This window comes from Podarcis muralis, chromosome 16, assembly GCF_964188315.1.
Source record: "Podarcis muralis chromosome 16, rPodMur119.hap1.1, whole genome shotgun sequence".
NCBI classification, from domain to species: domain Eukaryota; kingdom Metazoa; phylum Chordata; class Lepidosauria; order Squamata; family Lacertidae; genus Podarcis; species Podarcis muralis.
Window position 1 is genome coordinate 12,487,288 of NC_135670.1, and position 20,149 is coordinate 12,507,436.

The 20,149-nt window shown below is 45.7% G+C and overlaps 2 protein-coding genes across 5 annotated transcripts in view; one reads left to right on the forward strand and one right to left on the reverse strand.

The window, feature by feature from the left end:
- FLRT1 (fibronectin leucine rich transmembrane protein 1) overlaps positions 1-3,107 on the reverse strand; it is a 159,662-nt gene extending 156,555 nt beyond the window's left edge. Inside the window, exon 1 of one of the 2 annotated variants that reach the window (XM_028709918.2) lies at positions 2,645-3,107. The gene's annotated coding sequence lies outside the window, so the exon portion shown is untranslated. The remainder of the gene's footprint in view (positions 1-2,644) is intronic. The other variant, XM_028709917.2, reaches the window with a different exon arrangement.
- Positions 1-20,149, forward strand: part of MACROD1 (mono-ADP ribosylhydrolase 1) — a 311,595-nt gene that overhangs the window by 199,593 nt on the left and 91,853 nt on the right. The window lies entirely within an intron of this gene.

Sequence of the window (20,149 nt, forward strand, 5' to 3'; positions counted from 1 at the left end):
ATTAAAGGTTAAAGTTCTGCAAACTTTGACATTCTCCTATGCAAGCCCTCTTTTGAGACTAGAAGCACGTTTGCATGAGCCATCCACCCCCAAGAGGTCCACACAGGGTGACTTCCTGGTCAATCCCATGCTTGTTTCTCACTTGTTTCTTTTCTCCACGTTTAAACCCTCTGCAAGGCCAGGGGACCTTCCCTGGAACATCACACACTGTAGGGCATGAAACAGCCACTACTACTAGTAGTACTCTAGCATTCAACTAAAGATTGCAGTGTTAGTTCTAGCACGTACACACACATGTGGAACCCCCCCCCCCAAAAAAAACCCCACACCCTTTCTCCTCCCATTTCCAGATAAGCAAAACATGTAGTAGAGATTAGATGCTGCCCAACTAAAAACACAAAGGCAAACTTTAAGGGGTGGGTGGGTGTGAAACAGATACAGAATAAAAGATTGAAAAATGGGGTCATAAGTAAAGCTACAAGCCTAACTTTGAAAAGTGCATAAGACTCTTAAAAGCTGCATAGGCTGAGGAATAAACAAACCCAAACATTAATGCACTTAGTAAAATCAAACTGAAAAGCAGCCACAAAATCCATGAAAGCAAATTGACCGGGGGGGGGGGGGCAAACGTCTGCTCCTTTTCCTCTCTCCAATTGTCATCCACTAGAAGAGCCCAGGTTCAAGGGAGCACAGAGAGGGGGAGGGGGAGCCTGTGTAAGCTTAATTAAGATATTGGGAGAAACCTAATCCCAAATAAGCCCAAAGTTTGGAAGTTTACAGTTTTATATCCTTTAGGGAAACACTCAAACATACTATAATAAGTGGTGCCTTGGGTCTGGCCATGATGCAACTTTCCCCACCAAGCCGTCTTAGTCTAGGACAGAGGCTGCTCTTAGCTCTTCTGATATATCGTGCTTTGTTTACTTAAAATCAATGCTCTGCCTCATGGAAAAAGAAGGGGTGGGCGAGAAAGATGGGATGGCTTGACAATATGAGATTAAAAGCTTTACTAATATAATAATCTCCCTTTTGCCCTTCTCCATCACCTGCCACCTAAGCTCCTTGCAAACATCCATTAATTAAAGCCTCCCAACTTTCACATTCACGGTGTCGCCATTTTTAAAAATGAAATAAATCTCAAAATCTTTGAAAGTTGCAAGGGGAGGAGGGGGGAAACATGTAGGGTACCCCCCCCCCTTTCTAACTAGTAGACTCCGAAAATAGACCTCGTATCTACACCTCGGTATAAACTGTAGATCATAATGCCAACTCAGAGCTGGGGAAATGAAGAGTTTGCAAATCAAATCCACATATTCGTTTTCTTTGGGTGGGTGGAGGAATACACTCTATTTGGGCTGCACAAATCATCAGTAAATCAGAAAACAAATCTTGCTGAAGGCTTGTTTTAAAACCTCGGAGAAGAAGAGAGCAGAAGAGAGCACTCTGTTGTCAACAGCTGGGACCCAGACCCAGAATGTCGGTTTCCATTTGCTTTGCTACAATTTGGATTTCAGCGCAATTTAAATAAAAAACCACAAATTACTATCATTTTAAAATTTGGCTTTTATATGTGACATTTGCCAGCCTACTGAGACAGCTGGTTTCCTTTCAATGCCAGTTTTGTGGGGTGGGGAGAAAGGGAGATGCAAGACATGCCATATATATGGTAAGATGTATCTATATTGCCAAACTGTTCTGCTGCGCCACTCTCCAGAGCTGCCAGTCAGCCCTCTTTGCCACTCCTGGTGAGAAATCAAATATTTTGCCATTTTGGGGGAAAGATGGCAAAGTGTTAGGAGTGCCGTTCCCATGCCTTGTCCGTGGAAAATACCTTCGAATGTCTCTATTTGTGTACTGGGATGTGCGGCTTGGCTATGCACGAGAAACCCACCAGACAAAAACGCAACCCAAAACACGCGTGCAAAAGACGAACACAGAATAAAAAATATATATTTCCCATGGCTAATCAACAACCCCCTGCTTCCATTCAGGTGTTGTTAACACAACCTCAAAAGCATCAACATTCCACACTTGCAAATGACTGTCAGTGCTTCGCACTGTGTTGCTGAACTGTAATTTCTCCCTCCCCATATCAAATGTCCAAATCACAAACATCAGAAAAACAGCAGCAGCAGCAAACACTTTAAAAGTGCCACTGGGCATCATCGCCATCATTTATGTTCCATTGTTTAAAAAAGAAAAGAGGGGATAGAGAAGAAAGATTATCCTCTTCGTCTCCCTTAGAAATTCTGGTGGCTTTTTTTTTTTTTTAATCCACTACATATTTGCCAAACCCACCAGCAATTTCATCAAAAATAAACAGAAAGAAAGTAGCAAAATGCCTAATGGGAAGCCAGGATCAAAACCTGCCGCAAATATCCCGCTGAATTACCCTTTCTCTTTTCCTATGTTTGAACCGCTGTGTTGTTTGGGCATTTGTTTGTTTCGGGTTCCTTAATAAATCTACAGACACACAGTCCAATTCAGGCACTTGAAGCCTCCAGCTCCATCTCATCAGCTCTCCTTGGCTGATCAGTTCTGCCGGGCAAATCCTTTCCTCTTTTGGTAGCCAGGTATCCTTGAGTCTTCAAAATGCAACATTTGTAGATATAGAAATAGAAGGGATAAAACGACATTGCCTTACCTGATCGGAGGAGGAGGGTTTGTGCTGTATGGTTGGGGATGGGCAGAGAAGCCCTCTCTCTCCCCTTTGCAAAGTTTATCACGACAGCCAGCCGCTTATTCCAGTAGCAGGAGCAAAATAACCGATGGAGAAGGGAATAGGAGATGGCATGGTGGGGGTGCAGAGCAGGGGATACAGCATTGAGAGGTGGTGGGGACGTGAGAGAGAGAGAGAGAGAGAGGGATAGAAATGAAAGGGATTAGGCCAGGGGTATTGTTCCTGTAAGGAGCAGAAGGCAGTGAGATGTCGAGATCCCTGTGTGTATGTGTGTGTGTGTGTGTGTGTGTGTGTGTGTGTGTGCCTGTGTGCCACACGCTCCGGAAAGGGAGGATGCTGTGACACACACACGCCAGATGAGATCAAGAGCGCTGTTGGTTTGTACTAAGCGTTACCGCCGCTGCTGCTGCTGCCGCTGGTAATTTGGTCCAGGCTGAGGAATAGGGAGCCGTGATGCCTTTAGCATCCTTGCAAGTTTTCTTTGATCTGCATCCTCCAATCTGGACTATGCTGCACACACATAACATTGCAAGCAGCTGCAAATGACAACTGGGTGGCTGAAATGTCAGGGGTGTGGTGGCAGGGAAAGGCTTCTCAAGCAGGAGAAGCTGCAGCTTATAGAGACAGAGAGTAGGGTTTGAATGATGGGGCCAGGTCTGAAAGGGGCCTAAGTGCTCTCCCCGCCCCCTTCCTCTCTCTCCCCCTCTCTGCTGCAAAACTTGACCTTTGCCTCCTTCTTAAGATCCACTGGGCCAGACCCACTTATGGTGTAAACATGGAAGTACCTGATTTAAACTGGTTGGGGAAGAGAGGAAAATTTCCCAATGATGTAAAGGACATAAAAATAAATTAGAGATGGTGCAATTTTAAAGTCTCGTGGCATTAAATAAATTGAGCCACACCTTCTTTGGGTGCAGAGCCTGGAAAGTTCATTAAAAAAAGGAACTAGTTCAAGTTTAAGATGTCCAAAAAGGAACAAATTCCAATTTACCTTTGTCCCTATTCAAAAAGAACTTGTTTGGTTCATGTTCAGTTCACAGTTCAATTCCAGTTCATCCACAGGATGCTTGGCTATCACCCCCCCCCCGCCCCAATAATTCAGAATGTTGCAAGCTGCTATGCTGAAATGTAAAATATACTTAAGAAAACTAAAACAACAACAACTATGGAAAAATCAAAACATGCAGATGGTGGAATATGATTTTTAAAATTTATTTCCCCAGCAATTATGATCTTTCAGCTCGAAGAGTCTAATGAATACAAACCACAGGTATGAGAATGAAAATCGTTCCAAGTTCTACCCAAAAATGAAATTACACCTTTCCATCTGCAGGTGAGGCAGTGGGTGTGCTGGACTATTGTCTTGCCACAGTAATGAACTGGATGAGAGCCAACAAACTGAAGCTCAATCCAAATAAGACTGAGGCACTGTTAGTGGGTGGTTCCCTAGACTGGATGGATGGGAGGTTGCCTGCTTTTGATGGGGTTACACTCTCTCTAAAAGAGCAAGTATGTAGCTCACAGATACTTCTGGATCCTTTGCTGTCGCTTGAGGCTCAAGTGGCCTCAGTGGCATGGAGTGCCTACCATCAGCTTTGGTTGGTGCTCCAGCTGCGCTCCTATCTGGACAGGGATAGCCTAACTTGCCCCTAACTAGCCCCTGCCAGTATGGCTAATGGTCATTTATGCTCTGGTAATCTCTAGGCTAGCTTAATGCAGCTCATTACACGTAGGGCTGCCTCTGAATACAGTTTGGAAACTTCAACTGGTGCAGAATTCAGTGGCCAGGTTGCTCACTGGAGCAAGATGGTTTGAGCATATTACACTGATCCTGGCTCGACTGCAATAACTGCCAGTTAGTTTCCAGGCTCAATTCAAAGTGCTGGTTTTGACCTATAAAGACTTAAATGGCTCAGGACCGCAGTACCTCAAGGACAGTCTTTCCCCATTTGAAGCAACCTGGACCCTGCAATCATCATCTGAGACCCTTCTCCATGTGCCTCTTCCATGAGAAGTCCGGAGGGTGGCAACATGAGAACGGGCCTTTTCTGTAGTGGCTCCTAGTTTGTAGAATGCTCTCCCCTGGGAAGTTCGCCTGGTGCCTTCATTACATATCTTAGGCACTAGGCAAAAACATTTTTCTATAGCCAGGTCTTTGTCTGATTAACATTCTATGGCCTTTTAAATGTATTTGTGGGAGGGAGTGTTATTGGTTTGTTTTTGTTTTATTGTTTATTTTTTGTTCTCAGTTTGTATTTTTATGCTGTGGTCTGTGATCTTCGGAGGAAGGGTGGTATACAATTTTAATTAAAAATAATAACAAATAATTAAATCACATTTGGTTCACCTGACAATTATGGGAACTACTTTCAGGTGTTGTTCAGAGATTATTGAACTAATTCAGTGAATTAGTTAAATTGAATCAGTTCATACAAAGCACCGGTTGGGTATGCAATTTAGTCCCGTTACTGTACAGTGTGATGTGAGCATATCTCCATATTAGATTGTCTGGGAGGGTACAGAACGGGGGCGGGGGACCTCTGGCTTCTCCCGACTCCATCTCCAGTCAGCCCCTGCCAGTATGGCTAATGGTCAGGGATGATGGGAGTTGCAGTCCAGCAATATCTGAAGGGCCACAGTTTTTCCCATGCCTGATATAAAAAGAAATCTGTCTAAAGTCATTGAGAACAAATCCCTGGTTGTACACTTGTTAGCATAGTACCAAACGCTTTTCAAAGGAATACTTCTTAAAATAGGATACCCCCCTCCAATTGTTCCCATTTTAGAGAAGGAGCAACTGGGGCCAAGATCTAGGAGGTTTGAAGCCAAAGTTCAGAGGTGATCAACTGATGTTCTCACCATTGAACCACACACACATAAAGAGGGCCTGTGACTCAAGTGGCGAAACAACATGTTCTCTGTGCATCTCCAACTAAAAAGGTGTCAAGGAGCGGAACTGGGAAAGACCTCATTCTGCCAAATACTTTGAAGAGAGGTTGTTATCAATGCCAAAGCATGTGGCAGCAGATACAATCAATTTTGTGTGTGTGTGTGTGTGTGTGTGTGAGAGAGAGAGAGAGAGAGAGAGAGAGAGAGAGAGAGAGAAGGCCTATCTTTCTCTGACTTGAATATCTACCTCATTGCTTTCGTTAGGTGGCCTGGGGTTGTATCCAACAAAGTCTTACTCAGAGAAGATCTGTTGAAATTAATGGGCCTAAATTAGCCGTGTCTATTAACTTCAGTATGTCTACTCTGAGCAGGACTAGCATTGGCTACAACCTCTGGATTATTATACTGTACTGTGAAAGAAGGGAACAGAAAATGCTCTCACTCGGTACTATGCATAATTTTATAAACTTCTCTCATGGGTTCCCTTGCTGCTGCTGCTACCGCTGCTGCTTGTAGTTGCTGTTAATAATAATTAAATTTATATACTGCCCTTCCTCCCAAAGGACCCCAATGCAGCAGCTGTATTCTTTCTAAACCAGGAACAGGGAATCTGTGGATCTGTTAGAGCCCAGCAGTGCGGGGGATGGGGGGATTCAATTCACATTTAATGGCAGACCTTCCTAACTTGTACTTTCCAAAGCAATTCAAGAACTGAAACACAGCCATCCTCTGAAATTCATACTTCTCTGAATTTTGCAATGTAGCTCTCCAGCCAAGTAGTGTGTACAAAACTGCATACAGTAAGACTGCAACCTACATGCATTTAATGTGCACATTCAGCTTTATGTGCTTGGCAATTTTTTTTTTTTTAAGGGGGATAGGAAGGGGGCAGGCGTCTGGGGGGAAAATACACTGGCAATCTCACCTGCCATTGAACCAATGTGTTTTGACTATACGTGATTTTGTCTATAGGTTATGTTCCCCAGAATGTAACCTCTGCGGAAGTTGTGGGCTTACTGTAAACTAGGCTAATGTGTGCATACAAAAGAACATACAAAAAGAACATACTAGGGAAAAATGCTTTGCCAGATGGGTATAATAGCAAAACTGTATACAAAAGAATGTGTATATTAGGATAACCTTAGCATGGAAAAGCAGCTGAATTTAAAAGAAAAAATCCTCAAACCAATGTTGAAATGTGGAGAACATAAATTTGAAAAATGAGAAACTTAGAGAACTTTAAATTGACAAATTTCCCCATCCCTGCCCGTCCTCCTTTGGGCTGTGAAGCCGTTTTGCTGAAGCCACGCCACCTGCCATCAGGTGTGTATTCAAATGGATAGTTTTAGATTGTTCTTAAGCTGCTTTCGGCATCTGGGTGGACAGAAAAGGCAGGGTATGTCAGTATTTTAAACAAATAGAATTCTATCCCATTGCAGTGACAAGTATCTTGCACTTTGCACACAAACACACACACAGAGCGTGCAAAAAAGGAAACCCTTCTGCTTTGCCTCGCCTAATGAATCCAGGAGGAACGATGGCAAACGTCATAAATATTTATTCATCCCTTGTCATTTCCCTGTTCTGTGGCACTAATGAAGTGCCCTTATTAGTCTCTGATTTTCTCTGCCAAATTTTTGCATTTCACCAAACAGCTATTTCTGCCTGCAGAATCCATTCTGTTGTGCGCGCGCGCGCACACACACACACACACACACAGAGAGAGAGAGAGAGAGAGAGAGAGAGAGAGAGAGAGAGAGAAGTCTTTGGCCCAGAACAGCTTAATCCCTCACACAAGAGATGCCAGCACTTGAGGAATCCTGCTTACAGGAGAGGGAGAGGGAGGGCGGATCCTCAGAGCCTTCACATCCTGGGACCCCTTCTTCCACGATCCCAGATTGCACTTGTTGGTTTGAGGTTATTTCCTTGACGTGAGAAAAGTTGGCCACAGACAAGTAAAAGATTGTTGCTTTTATCAAGAGCGGAGAACATTTTTCAGTCCGACAAGTGCATTCCCTTCTGGGCAGCCTCCTTGGGGGAGGCGGGCACGGGCCGATGGTGGGCAGGGCTATAGGGAGAATAAGGTGGAACAACACATGTAAATGCTACTTTTGTACAGTGGGCTGTTTTCTCAACACAGCGCTCTCTGTCTTCCATCCAGGAAAGCAAATGGCATTATGAGGGTTTGAGGACATATTCTAGCTAGGCAAAAACATTCAAGGAGGGTGAAAACAAGGAGGGCGAGGGGCGTGGCCCAATAGAATGATCTGAAGTTCCCCACCCCTGATGTCTAGGATCCCATAGCCATTCTGCTGGTGCAGAAGCTGCGCATCTCGAACCAGCTTGCATAGTACAAGTACAATTCACCTGTTGGTGGTTTCACATGGGCAAAGGTGGGGGTGGGAGATGGTTGCAACTGTCCTACTTCACAGCAAATGTTTCTGCTTCAGTTGCTTGCTTGTTTGGGGTGCCCAGAGTTGTTAGGAGAACCCTATTCCCCTCACAGAGCTACACGGAATCATGTAATTGTAGAATTACAAGGGTCATCTAGTCCAACCCCCTGCAGTGCAGGAATCTTAGCTAAAACATCCATGACAGATGGCCATCCAACCTCTGCTTAAAAACCTCCAAGGAAGGAGAGTCCACAACCTCCTGGGGGAGATTGTTCAACTACAGTTCCCAGAGTTCCCTGGGAAGGGATGTATTGATATACCACTCAGAGAATTGTAGCTCTGTTGAGGGATTAGGAGTCTCCTAACAACTCTTGGCATCCTTAACGGACTATAGTTCCTGGAATACTGGTCATTGACCGTAATAAAGGGATTGATTGATTGATTGATTGATTACAGTTCCCAGGAGTCTTTGCAGGGGAAGCCATGATCTTTTAAAGTACCATGATGCTGCTTTAAATGGATGGTGGAGATATGGCCTAAGATTACTCTGTTAGCCATTATGCTATGTCAGCCTTTATGTATAAGAAAGTTCATTAGATTAGATATCCGTAGGCCACGCTCCCAGTAAGAAATTTGAGCTCAAAACAAATCACAACAATGGCAAAGCAGTAGAATACACTAACAGATATTACCCTATCTGCGTAATATCCAAATCTCAATCCCCTATCAATAATGCAAAAACCACGAACAAATCAAATCAGCCTGAATTTGAAGGTATAGCAATCAATAATTCAAAAATTGCTTATCACAGAAATCAATACTTAATATCAACATTTCCAATTAAATAAGCCAATGAAACAAAATAAAGCCGATAAATCAGCAGCAAAATAACAATATGAATGTTCCGGTTTTTTTATAAAAAGAATACAAAGTGGAAATTCATGTAGATGGATAGGAACAAGATTTAAATGTTTAGAAATATAATAAATGAATATTCACATAACTCTGCCTAAGAGAAGCATGCCAAGCATACCCTTCCCTCACCAGGAACTAGGTATCACCCAAAGCTGGCGCAGCTAGGGAGGCTCAGAGGACAGCGTTCAGGCATTCCCCAAGTCCTGTTATATGTGAACTGTGGACATGGTCTAGGACATACCCAACATGCCCTGTAGCTTCATTTTCCAGGTTCAGCTTTGGTATTGATCTACTGTGCTAGCCACTACACTAGCTTCCTGGCAGGTGAGTCACTGCTGAGTAGCAGGACAGAGAGAGGGATCAGTGCAGTGGTGGGGACGCTGCATTGGTTCTGCCGGTGAATTTGCACCGCACTGACCATCCTGCTGCCTTGTCCCTCCCAGTAAGCAAAAAAGAAGCTGGCTCTGCCCCACCCAGAGAGGCACTTCTGTTAGTGGTAGGCAACCTGTCTTTCAGCATCAGTTGAACACCATGACTTATCTTCTCTTTGGAGCTTCTGTTGAACTTCCGAAGGAATCTTAGACACTCTGGGGTCGAGTCTGAAAATCCCTGCCATAACCGATGGTGTCATGAAATTGGCTAGACCAGAGTAGATGTAGTTTATGGTCGAGGCAATTTTATTCCTAAAGAAAACCTCATTTTACAAGGGTGTTTCTAAAGGGTAGTGGAATTCTTTTAGGCTACATAGTTTCTTTTTAAAAGAACACAGATATAGGCATACTAAAAATGCACAATAAGATTGTCTTATTGTTCTTAAAATTCGCTAAGCATTGAAGAAATTGTTGGAAAGGCATTTCTCATTGAGCATCCATGACAGTCAGTTCAAAACGTACATATGTCTTAATTTGTAGCAGTCTTGGTTACGCTACTAGGGGCTTGTTTGGGCTTTTCGGTGGTACAGCTTGAACAGCCACAAAACGCTGCAAAATCGATTTAATCTGAGACTCTGGAAGGACACACCGGGTAAGCATGTGTACCACGAGCAATGACAGCTCTACTGTAATGCTTCCAAGTTTCTGGAAAGCTCTCATGTTCAGAGACAGTTTGCCTCTGAAAACCCCCACACCCAGCTTCTTAAATTGGTCACACAAGGTATCCCACCCAGTCAAGGATCCTGTTGATAGAAGGATGGCATCTCCCTGCTTTGTCTGGGTATAACAATGTCACTGGGTGTCATTAAACAAAAATCATAGCCAGTCATGCTTACCTGTGTGATGACCTCATAGAATCAGAGTAGGAAAGGCCTAAGCTCAACATAAAAAAAAACCTAAGATCATGGCCACTGGTCCCATCACCTCCTGGCAAATAGAAGGGGAAGAAATGGAGGCAGTGAGAGATTTTACTTTCTTAGGCTCCATGATCACTGCAGATGGTGACAGCAATTAAAAGACGTCTGCTCCTTGGGAGAAAAGTGATGAGAAACCTAGACAGCATCTTAAAAAGCAGACATCACCTTGCCGACAAAGGTCCGTATAGTTAAAGCTGTGGTTTTCCCAGTAGTGATGTATGGAGTGAGAACTGGACCATAAAGAAGGCCGATCGCCGAAGAATTGATGCTTTTGAATTATGATGCTGGAGGAGACTCTTGAGAGTCCCATGGACTGCAATAAACCTATCCACTCTGAAGGAAATCAGCCCTGAGTGCTCACTGGAAGGACAGATCCTGAAGCTGAGGCTTCAATACTTTGGCCACCTCATGAGAGGAGAAGACTCCTTGGAAAAGACCCTGATGTTGGGAAAGATGGGGGGCACAAGGAGAAGGGGACGACAGAGGGTGAGATGGTTGGACAGTGTTCTTGAAGCTACCAACATGAGTTTGACCAAACTGTGGGAGGCAGTGGAAGATAAGAGTGCCTGGCGTGCTTTGGTCCATGGGGTCACAAAGAGTCGGACACGACTAAACAACTAAACAAAAAAAATCTTAACAGCCTGCACAAAGCAGGAAAGTCAGGGCTAGAGCATGTCTGCCTAACCTCTGCTGAATGACTTCCAGCCATGGAGAGACCACCATCACCTCCCCTCTCTAGGCCACTGGTTCCGGTGTCAAACTCCTCAACACTCTCCTAATGAAATCAAGTTAAGGCCATTAGGGCCACAGTCACACCAAACATTTAAAGAATTATGATACCTTTTTAGGTAGTCATGGCTTCTCCCCAAGAATCCTGGGAACTATAATTTGTTAAGGGTGCTGAGAGTTGTTAGGAGCCCCTATTTCCCCTCACAGAGCTACAGTTTACAGAGTGGTTTAGCGATCCAGTCCTCTTCCCAGGAAACTCTGGGAACTGTGAGGCCAACAAACCTCAGCACCCTTAACAAACTATAGCTCCCAGAATTCTTTGGGGGAAGCCATGGCTGTTTCGAGCAACATCGCAGTGTCCTGCTTGGTGGGGTTCCATTCTCTGTGACAGCCCCTGAAGGCAATTTGGAGATAGCTTGTACTTTAAACAAATAAGGAAGCAGAGGCAATGCGAAGAAGCGTTTTTCAGCGCTGCTTACCACCATTTGGTCTCGTGGGGGTGCAGCAATTAGTTTTTTGTTCAGCCCTCATTTCAACCTTGATTGCAAAATGCCCTTTAGAGGTGCTCCTCTCTGGTCACTCTCACGGTGCACTCCTCCTGCTCACCGCAGGCGAAAGCCACCTTTAATTCCTGCTCCACTGGTGCGGGAAGCTTTTGCAGTTTGCAATTTAGGCACTGCATTTTTAATTGGCCAAGGACCGTGCCAGTTTTACAGATGGCCCTCTCTCAGCAGTTTGCCATCTCGTAGGCAGCTGGCACTGGGCACTGCTGCCCTCTGCTGGTAATATAGCCAGGTACCCAGATGTGTTACTAGGGCATCTATATTGTACCAACTGCTGGGTGAAGACTTTGAGCCTAGGACCAGATTTCATTGCCAGGTCTTAGCTCTGGATTATGCAAAGTGGGGCATTTGCTCATTTGCATTGCTATCGTTTGCTAAAGGAGGACAGCCTGTCACTCCCTGCCAGCAGTTCCTCCCCCACCCACCCAGTGCTGCTCTTCCTGGGAAACTCAGATTTCCTTGAATGAAATAAAGAGGAATAAGTTTCTAGTCCTCATCACTCTGAATCAGCAGAGGAGGTCAGTGGACAGGCATGGTATGGGGAGCTAAGCAAGGCTTTCGGTGAATCAGGAAATGGGACTTCAGTGCTTTGTGTAGCACCATGTCATTCCTTGTGCATATCGGAAGAAAATTAACTTACGCAATTGTGGGGAAGAGAGGTGGGTCATGCCATGAAGGTTAAGGACCACAGTTCGGTGATGGAGCACCTGCTTTGCATGCTGAAGTTCCCAGGTTCTATACCCATCCAGGATCTCCAGGTATGGCTGGGAGAGACCCCTGCCTGAAACCCTGGAGAGTCACTGCCAGTCAGTGCAGACAATTCTGAGCTAAATGGATCAATGGTCTGACTCAGTATGAGCAACAGGGGATTATTCCTACCTGGTTCCTCTACAGCAGTGGTTTCCAACCTTTTTTTGGCCATGCCCCACCTATGACATATAATTCTTATTATGCAAAAAGTGAACTCCTATTCACATGGAGAAAGCCTAAAAGGCCATTAACTTGCTCTAAACAAGCTTCCAAATTGCCCCCCTGTGAGTCGTGTGCCCCACCTTGGGAACCATGGCTCTACAGCAAAGCCTGTTTCCTGCCTCCTTCCATTGCCTTTATTGTGAGCAAATCTTTACTCATGAGCAGGCTGTTTACTCACAAGAAGGCCTCCCTAAGAGACAAGAGACTGACTACTGCCTCCACTGCAGGGAAACCAGTTGCTGGGAATGGGAAGTGCGAAAAGTGCTGCTGGTACTTCCCCCAAAGAATCTTGTCGACCATTGTGAGAACAGGATGCTGGACTAGATTGGCCTTTGGCCTGATCTAGCAGGCTCTCCATAAGTTCTTACGTTAGTGTAACACACACTCCAGTGCTTCCCATTTATTAATAGATGACACTGGTATAATTATTGGAATGCTATTCAACGGTAGTAGTTCAATTACGCTCCTGCAAGTTGCAGCGGTGGTCACCAGCTTGGACGGCTTCAAATAGCTACTGCCCATGATGGAGATGTTTTCCATCCAAAGTCAGAGGCAGTAGGCTTCTGAATCCCAGCTGCTGGGAATCACAGGAGGGGAGAGTTGCCTCTGCACTCGGGGGCTTCTTGCGGGCTCCCCGTAGGCACTGGGAGGTTGTCCATTGGGAGAGCAAGATGCCGGAATCTTCTTTTTAGGTTCTCCCTGGCAAAAGGGCCACTTCCTCTCCTCTTGCTCTTCCATGCTGTGCAATTCACATGTATTGAATGAGTGCATCACATTTGCTTCTTCTGAACATTGCATAGACTCTTCCACGTTGATTGGGGGCCCCGTATTCATAGTCTCCACCTTCAGTCTTTCCTCTTAGTGGAGTAGGGCGGTCAGTGGAGTTAGCAGGGGTGTTGGGAGGGCTAGTGTTCATAACCCGCCTCCCCCTCAGCAAGTTCCTTGAATGCCTGGGGGAATCATTTCTGCATAAGGCTTATGGTTGCTTCCGGGTGACCTTTTCGTTGAGCATTCCTTCCTGGCTTGTTTGCCCACAAAGTTTGTCAGGGGGTTAGATGCCCTTGGCTGTTTGTTGAGCATTCATTCTGATTTGTTTGCCGGCGGGGGCAGTTAGATGGCATCGCTATCCGACACTTTTCAGGGCATTTTCTATTTTCTAATCACAAAAAAATGATGCATTTATTGTCCATTATCATCAAATCATGATTAGTTGAACAGCCTGAGTTTGCCAACAGGTGGCTGAATCTCAACCCCAAAACAGTGGTAGCTAGGAATGGGTGGATCTGTCAATTCTGGTTTCTCATTTATCCAGACATGTGCAGGTCTCCACATTTCCACATCAGTTTGATATTTGCTTTTTAAATGATGAAGCATCTTAGTGTAATTTTCTCCCTATATGCATATTTTTGTATGCAATTTAGCCTAATATGCACATTTTTCAAAAAAATTCCTCCTTGTATACTGCAATTGTGATATGTTATTTTCACTAATGTATGCATGTATATGTACATTTTGCCCTCATATATGTATTTTTGTACACATTACTTGGCTGGAGTACTGCACTGCTAAATTTGGGAAAATATGGATTTAGGACGGCTGCGTTTTGATTCATGTGTTTTTTCAGAAGGTATGAATCATGTACGTTTGCCTTGAAACACAAATCAAAATGAATTCTACCTCCCATCCCGCACCATCCCTAATGGCAGTCTGGAAGTGCCCTTGGACTTCTAATTCCACATCACCTTCTGTGACCTCTATTCAGATACTTAGTGAGAGCCTGCCTTTAGTTTTGTGCATCTCACTATGACAGGCTAGACCAGCTGTTCTGAGTGAACTTCTCTCATGAACCAGTAGGTTGCTGCCTTCCTGGCTGCCGCTGCTGCCGCTTAAACCTTGCGTACCCTGCTCTTTTGTGTGTGCAGGGCAGGCGGGGACTTTGCAACAGGTTGCATCCTCTCGGCATGTGCCCTCCAGACAGGGTGGAGCAAAGACTGCCGGGAGCAGGTGAGCCGCGGTCTGAGCAAACGTCTGCTGAAATTGAGTGGGCACTAGAGTGATGACAAGGAAAGCCTTGCTGCACGGCGGTTGCCCGGCAACAGAAACGCCTGATGCCAGAGAAGTGGGAGAAGGAGGAGGGTGCCAGGGAGATGGATGGGTTTTTCTAATACAACCGCCAGAGCGTAAACTGTGCGGTTTGGGAAGGAAAAAGAGAGGCGCTGGTCTACATATCAATAACAACTCTGGTACAGGAAGCCTGAGCTTGTCGGCTCGGTGTGGGTTTCCCTGATGGGTTGAGCCGCAGGCTGTGAGGGGCTCCCTGATTGCCAGGCTTCTTTTATGGCGGCTTATTTTTGACAGTCACTGTTAATCATTATTGGTGCCGATAAACAGCAACACCACAATCAGAGCCAGGCCTGCCTTGGGTGGCAGATTTGGGGAGGCTGTGAGAGGCCACCAGAATGCCCATTATTTAGTTTATTTTACCCTGCAGTGGGTGTCAGGGGAAGGAAGCAGTTTTGGGTTTTCTGCCCCCAGGCTCCAAAATGCTACTGTACTGAGCAAAATTGCAAAGTGAGAGACTCTGTAGTGTCGTGGTTAGAGCGTCCTTCCCCACCACCCGGTGCCCTCCAGATGGGGATGGGAGAGATCGTCAGGTCACATTTAAAGTCATATCTACCTAATTTCCACTTTCTGGGGACCCCCCCCCCAAAAAAAGAACGCCATCCTTTGACATTTGCATTTCTCCAAATTTTGCGGTGCTCTTCTCCAGCCAAGTGATGTGTACAGAAAGGCATGTACTAGAATAAGGTATGCACAAGAATGCTTATATTCTTGATGACAGCATACCAAAAAAAAGCATTAGGGAAAACCACATTGAAAAATGTGTACATTAGGAAAAAGCACACTAAAATGTTGATGAATTTTCATGAGGATTAAAAGAAAAACACAAGCAAACATTTATGGAGATGTGGGGAACTGAATTTAAGATTAGAAAGGGGATAAACTAAAGTGGACAGATCCTTCCACCCCCATTCCCATTATTGTTGGACTGCGGCCCCATCCTCTCTGAGCATTGACTATTCTGGCTGGGGCTGATGGGAATTGCGAGTCCAGCAATATTGGGAGGCCAGCAGGTTGGGAAGGCTGGAGCAGCACCTTCAGGGACATGTAATAGGTGGGAAGGGGAGCTCATAGGAACATGTTATTTGGTGGTTGTGGGGAGGGGTTAATTCAGAGCCACCTGAGTAGCCATTGCTGGAGACGGCTTCTAGTGTGACTTCATAGGGCAGTGGTCATGCTCTTAAAGCAGGAATGGAAAATCTGTGTCCTTCCAGATGTTTGCTGGACTACAACTCCCATAATTCCTTGACTTTGAGCATGCTGGTTGGGGCTTATGGGAATTGGTGTCCAGCACTGCCATTGAACTACAACTCCCATCATTCCTGGCTGTTGGGCATGCTTGGCTAGGGCTGATGGGAATTGCAGTGCAACAATATCTGGAGGCGTTGGGTTAGAGTCGCAGACTAGGGCTGAAGAGACTCAGCTTTCAAATCCCCATACAGACATGAAGCCCACAGGATAACTTTGGGCCTATGGATACATCGCAACTTACCTACCTCTCAGGGTTGTTGTGAAAATATAAAAAGGGGGAAAGAGGAAGAGAGAGTGTGGGCAGGATTGCAGCCCAAGTAAGGCAGTGATGTATAGTGGCCAGCGTAGACTAGGGCCAGGAGGACCCAGATTCAAATCTCCTCTTTGCTGTGAAGTGCACTAACTAGGTGAATGTTTGGGCCAGTCATTACCACTCAGCCTAACCTACCTCAAAGGGTTGTTGTGAAGCTGAAATAGAGGGAGGAGAACCATGCACACTCCTTGAGCTGCTCGGCAAGCGTGTGGAATACTGATGTAATAAGCAATCCAAGCCATCTGACAGCTAGGGAGCAGGAGTAGGGTCAGCCCTTCGACAGAAGCAAAATTATTGCATTGATTTCCCACTCATCCTCCTATGAGCTTTGGGGCAAGTGAACGTTATCCCTCACTTTATCCCTGCCTTTCAATCAAATGATTCTCAAGGCAGTTTACAAGCAAATGGTTGCAATAATACAGATGGGAGGCCAGGATTCAAATTTCCACTCAGCCGAGAAGCTCACTGGGTGACCTTAAACCAGCCACTGCCTCTCAGCCTAACCTACCTCACAAGATTATGGATCAAATGGGGAGGGGGAGAAGTATGTGTACCACCTTCAGCTCCTTGAAGGAAAGGTGAGATGTTTTCATTGTCGTCATCCCTGGCTAACGGACGGGGCCAGAGTCCTTTAGTTCTGCAGTGACAGGGCAACAGGCAGTGGTTTCTCATGGTGTTTGGGGATGGGGTGCCAGCTCCCTGCAGCTGCTCCTTCTCTGACTGCTGGTTGGCACCAGGGTGGGCTTCCCTTCCTGCCATGATGTTCCTCCTGGGGCGCTGGGGACGCAGCTTCTCAGTGGCCCTGGCCCCACAGCCGATGATTAAGGCTAGCATGTACGTCCCTTCTGCTTTCCAGTCCCCAGGGCTATGGATTGTTGCAGCCACATATGTTTTTTCTGGCAAGGAGGTGGGGAAGTAAGCAACACCAGCTTGTGGGAGGAAACCTAGCTTTTCCTGATCTGTGTTGAAAGGCGCCTAGTGCCCCAAACCGGGGCTGGGGTCATGGCATCTTCAAAACCTCTGAGCCAGCACCAGGCCTGCTGGGCACAGATGCCTTTCCCACCTGTTGCCAGCTGAACCACAGTGTCCTTAATTAGCAAAAATAGAATGGTAGGAAGGCAGATGGGGGGCCTATACCGATCAGCAAGAGTGCTTGGGGTGGATGTAGGGGAGCTGCCCCAAAGCCACCGCAAAGGTAAGAGGGCCCGCCCGCATATGTGATTTATCTGTAGCCCTTTGCCAGGGGTGGCTGGTTCAGCAACCCCCTTGCTCACTCCCCTCTTTGCAGTTTGGGAGCAGCACATTCTGTCTTAATTAGCTGCTCATATTAATCTGGCAAATAAAAGCAGCCCCCGTGCTTTCAGGCTGCTAGATTAATTATTCCCCAAGTGCAGGACTGTCAAGGGGGGGAGCAGAGAGAGAGAGATGGAGGAGGGAGGAAGTTGGGTTTGTGCAGAGGGGGGCAAAAAAGTCGAGGGCTTGATAGTGCACAACTCTGTGTTGGCTTGCCATGTGGCTGAATGAAGGAACGGGGAAGAAATCTGTTCCAGGTAACATTCCGAAGTGAATCTGTCTTAATTTTCACTTTCCAAAGCAACGGGTGAACTGAAACACAGCTATCCTTGGAAATTCACACCTCTCTGGATTTTGCAATGCAGTTCCCCAACCAAAAAACTGTGTACATTGGAGGAAAGAGTATATAAAAATGTGTGTGTGTATCAGTGAAAATAAGCTACTCAGATGTATCATACTACAGGAAATTGGTTGCAGAAATGTGCCTAGGAGGAGAAACACACACTAAAATGCTGGTGAATTTTGTGATAATTTTTTTTTAAATTGCAAACTGATGTGGAAATGTGGCAAACATAACTTAAGGTTGGAAAAATGAGAAAAGGAAAGGAACAGATAGTGACAGGTCTGTCCATCCTTAGTGAGTGTACAGACAACTACTGCGAAGTTTTTCCATCTTATAGGACAGGGCTGTGGAACTCCAAGTCACTAGGCTGATTGTGGCCCATGGCACATTTCTGTCTGACCCATGCTCTCACCACCTCAGCCATAATCTGCTACATTTCCATGCTGGGAAGGGAGGAAGAGAATCCTTAGGGGGTCAGCAGGTGAGCAGCCATGGGTCAAATCTGGCCTAAAAAGGCAGGCATGGGGAACATTTTTCAACTTGAGGGCTGCATTATCTTCAGGGAAAACCTTCTGAGGGCCACATGCAAGGAGTGGACAGGGCCAGGGGAGAAAGTGGGTTGAATAATGGATGTGAATGTTATGTGTATAAACAACAACAGCAACAATATAATCTACGAGCGGGAGTGCCTGGCTCTGCCTAGGAATTTGTAGAAACTAAAAAAAATTGTAATTTCTAAAGGGATAGTACAATTTGGGAGTTTGGATCCGTCACGTTGAAAGCTGGGCAAAGTCACACCAAAGTGTGTCACAAGTAAAAATAATGTTTTCTTTCCTATTTTTTGTATGGCTTGTGCTTCTGTCTATTACTGTCTTTATCTATTTTTGCACAGCAGTTTTCTTCAAGTTCTGCTGCTTGGGGGAAGCAGGAGGAGGAGGTATTCAGCTCAGAGATTCCACACAAACGTTGCGTCATATACACTTTCCAGCATACATCTGCAACAATACGGGCTAGAAACTTTAAATTATTTTCTTTCTTTGTAGAAAGGAAAGGAACAAATGACCACTGCGATTCCCAGGGAGCTGAGCATCACAACCACTTCTGTGCTTGCCTTGAACTGCTGTATACAGAACTATTTTTACCTGGGTCTCGCCATTCATCTGGTCCTCACTCCTCCCTGTAGGCTCCAGTCTCCTTCCCTCCCTTCCCTGTATCGTCAGCCCCATCTCTTCCTATCTATTTAATCTGTCTATCTGTGTAGCCTCCCTTCCCAAGAGCCTACCACACGGCCTTCTGCTGTTCTGCCTGTCCAATCCCATTTACTCTCCCTGTATTTCTGCAAATCTCCTTTCAGTTTGTCCCAGGTGGTTTCCTTGATCTGGGCAGACACGGAGCAGGCCAGCTCACACATGGCTGCTGTACCTTGGCATAAACCCACGGGCAGTTCCTGACTCACACGCGCACATGTGCCCCTGCTTATAAATATACCCTTCAACATGTGGACTCTGGCAAGTTTGTACACACACAGTGCTCTGCGTGCACGTATAGAGCTTCTCCAGGTTTTGTGCTTTTTCTTAAACAATCCTTGATTTATCGAAAGCCCTGATCAAGTCTGGAATTGTAGAATCCAGTCCAGCATTCTCTTCTCCCTGTGGCCAACCTTTAGACCTATGCACAGCACCAATTCTCCCTGCTTGTGACTCTCAACAACCGGAATTCAGATACCCACTGGCTCTAATACGGAGGTAGTATATACACATCATGACTAGTAGTCATTGATAGCCATATCTGCCATGAATTGGTCTAACCCCTTTGAAACCATCCAAGTTGGTAGCATACTGCCTCTGATACTGCAGGAGAGTAGGTGGTCTTCTGGAAGGCCAGGCTAAATTATGGGCCTTCCTCGTTCTGGCAACCAAACGAGGTTATAATAAGTACAGTGGTACCTCGTGTTAAGAAGAACTTAATTCGTTCTGGAGGTCCGTTCTTAACCTGAAACTGTTCTTAACCTGAGGTACCACTTTAGCTAATGGGGCCTCCTGCTGCCACCGTGCAATTTCTGTTCTCATCCTGAAGCAAAGTTCTTAACCCAAGGTACTATTTCTGGGTTAGGGGAGTCTGTAACCTGAAGCGTATGTAACCTGAAGCGTCTGTAACCAGAGGTACCACTTTATTTCAAGTCTGACTACAGACAATGACTGCTTTATTGATGCATGACCATGCACCCGGGCATCACAGTGACCTGGAAGGGGCTGCGAAAAGGGGCAGGACAGGGCAGGGATGGGTGGAAGAGGGCAGAGTGGGCTTGTGTGCATTCTGTTGTTGCACACGCTGACCCA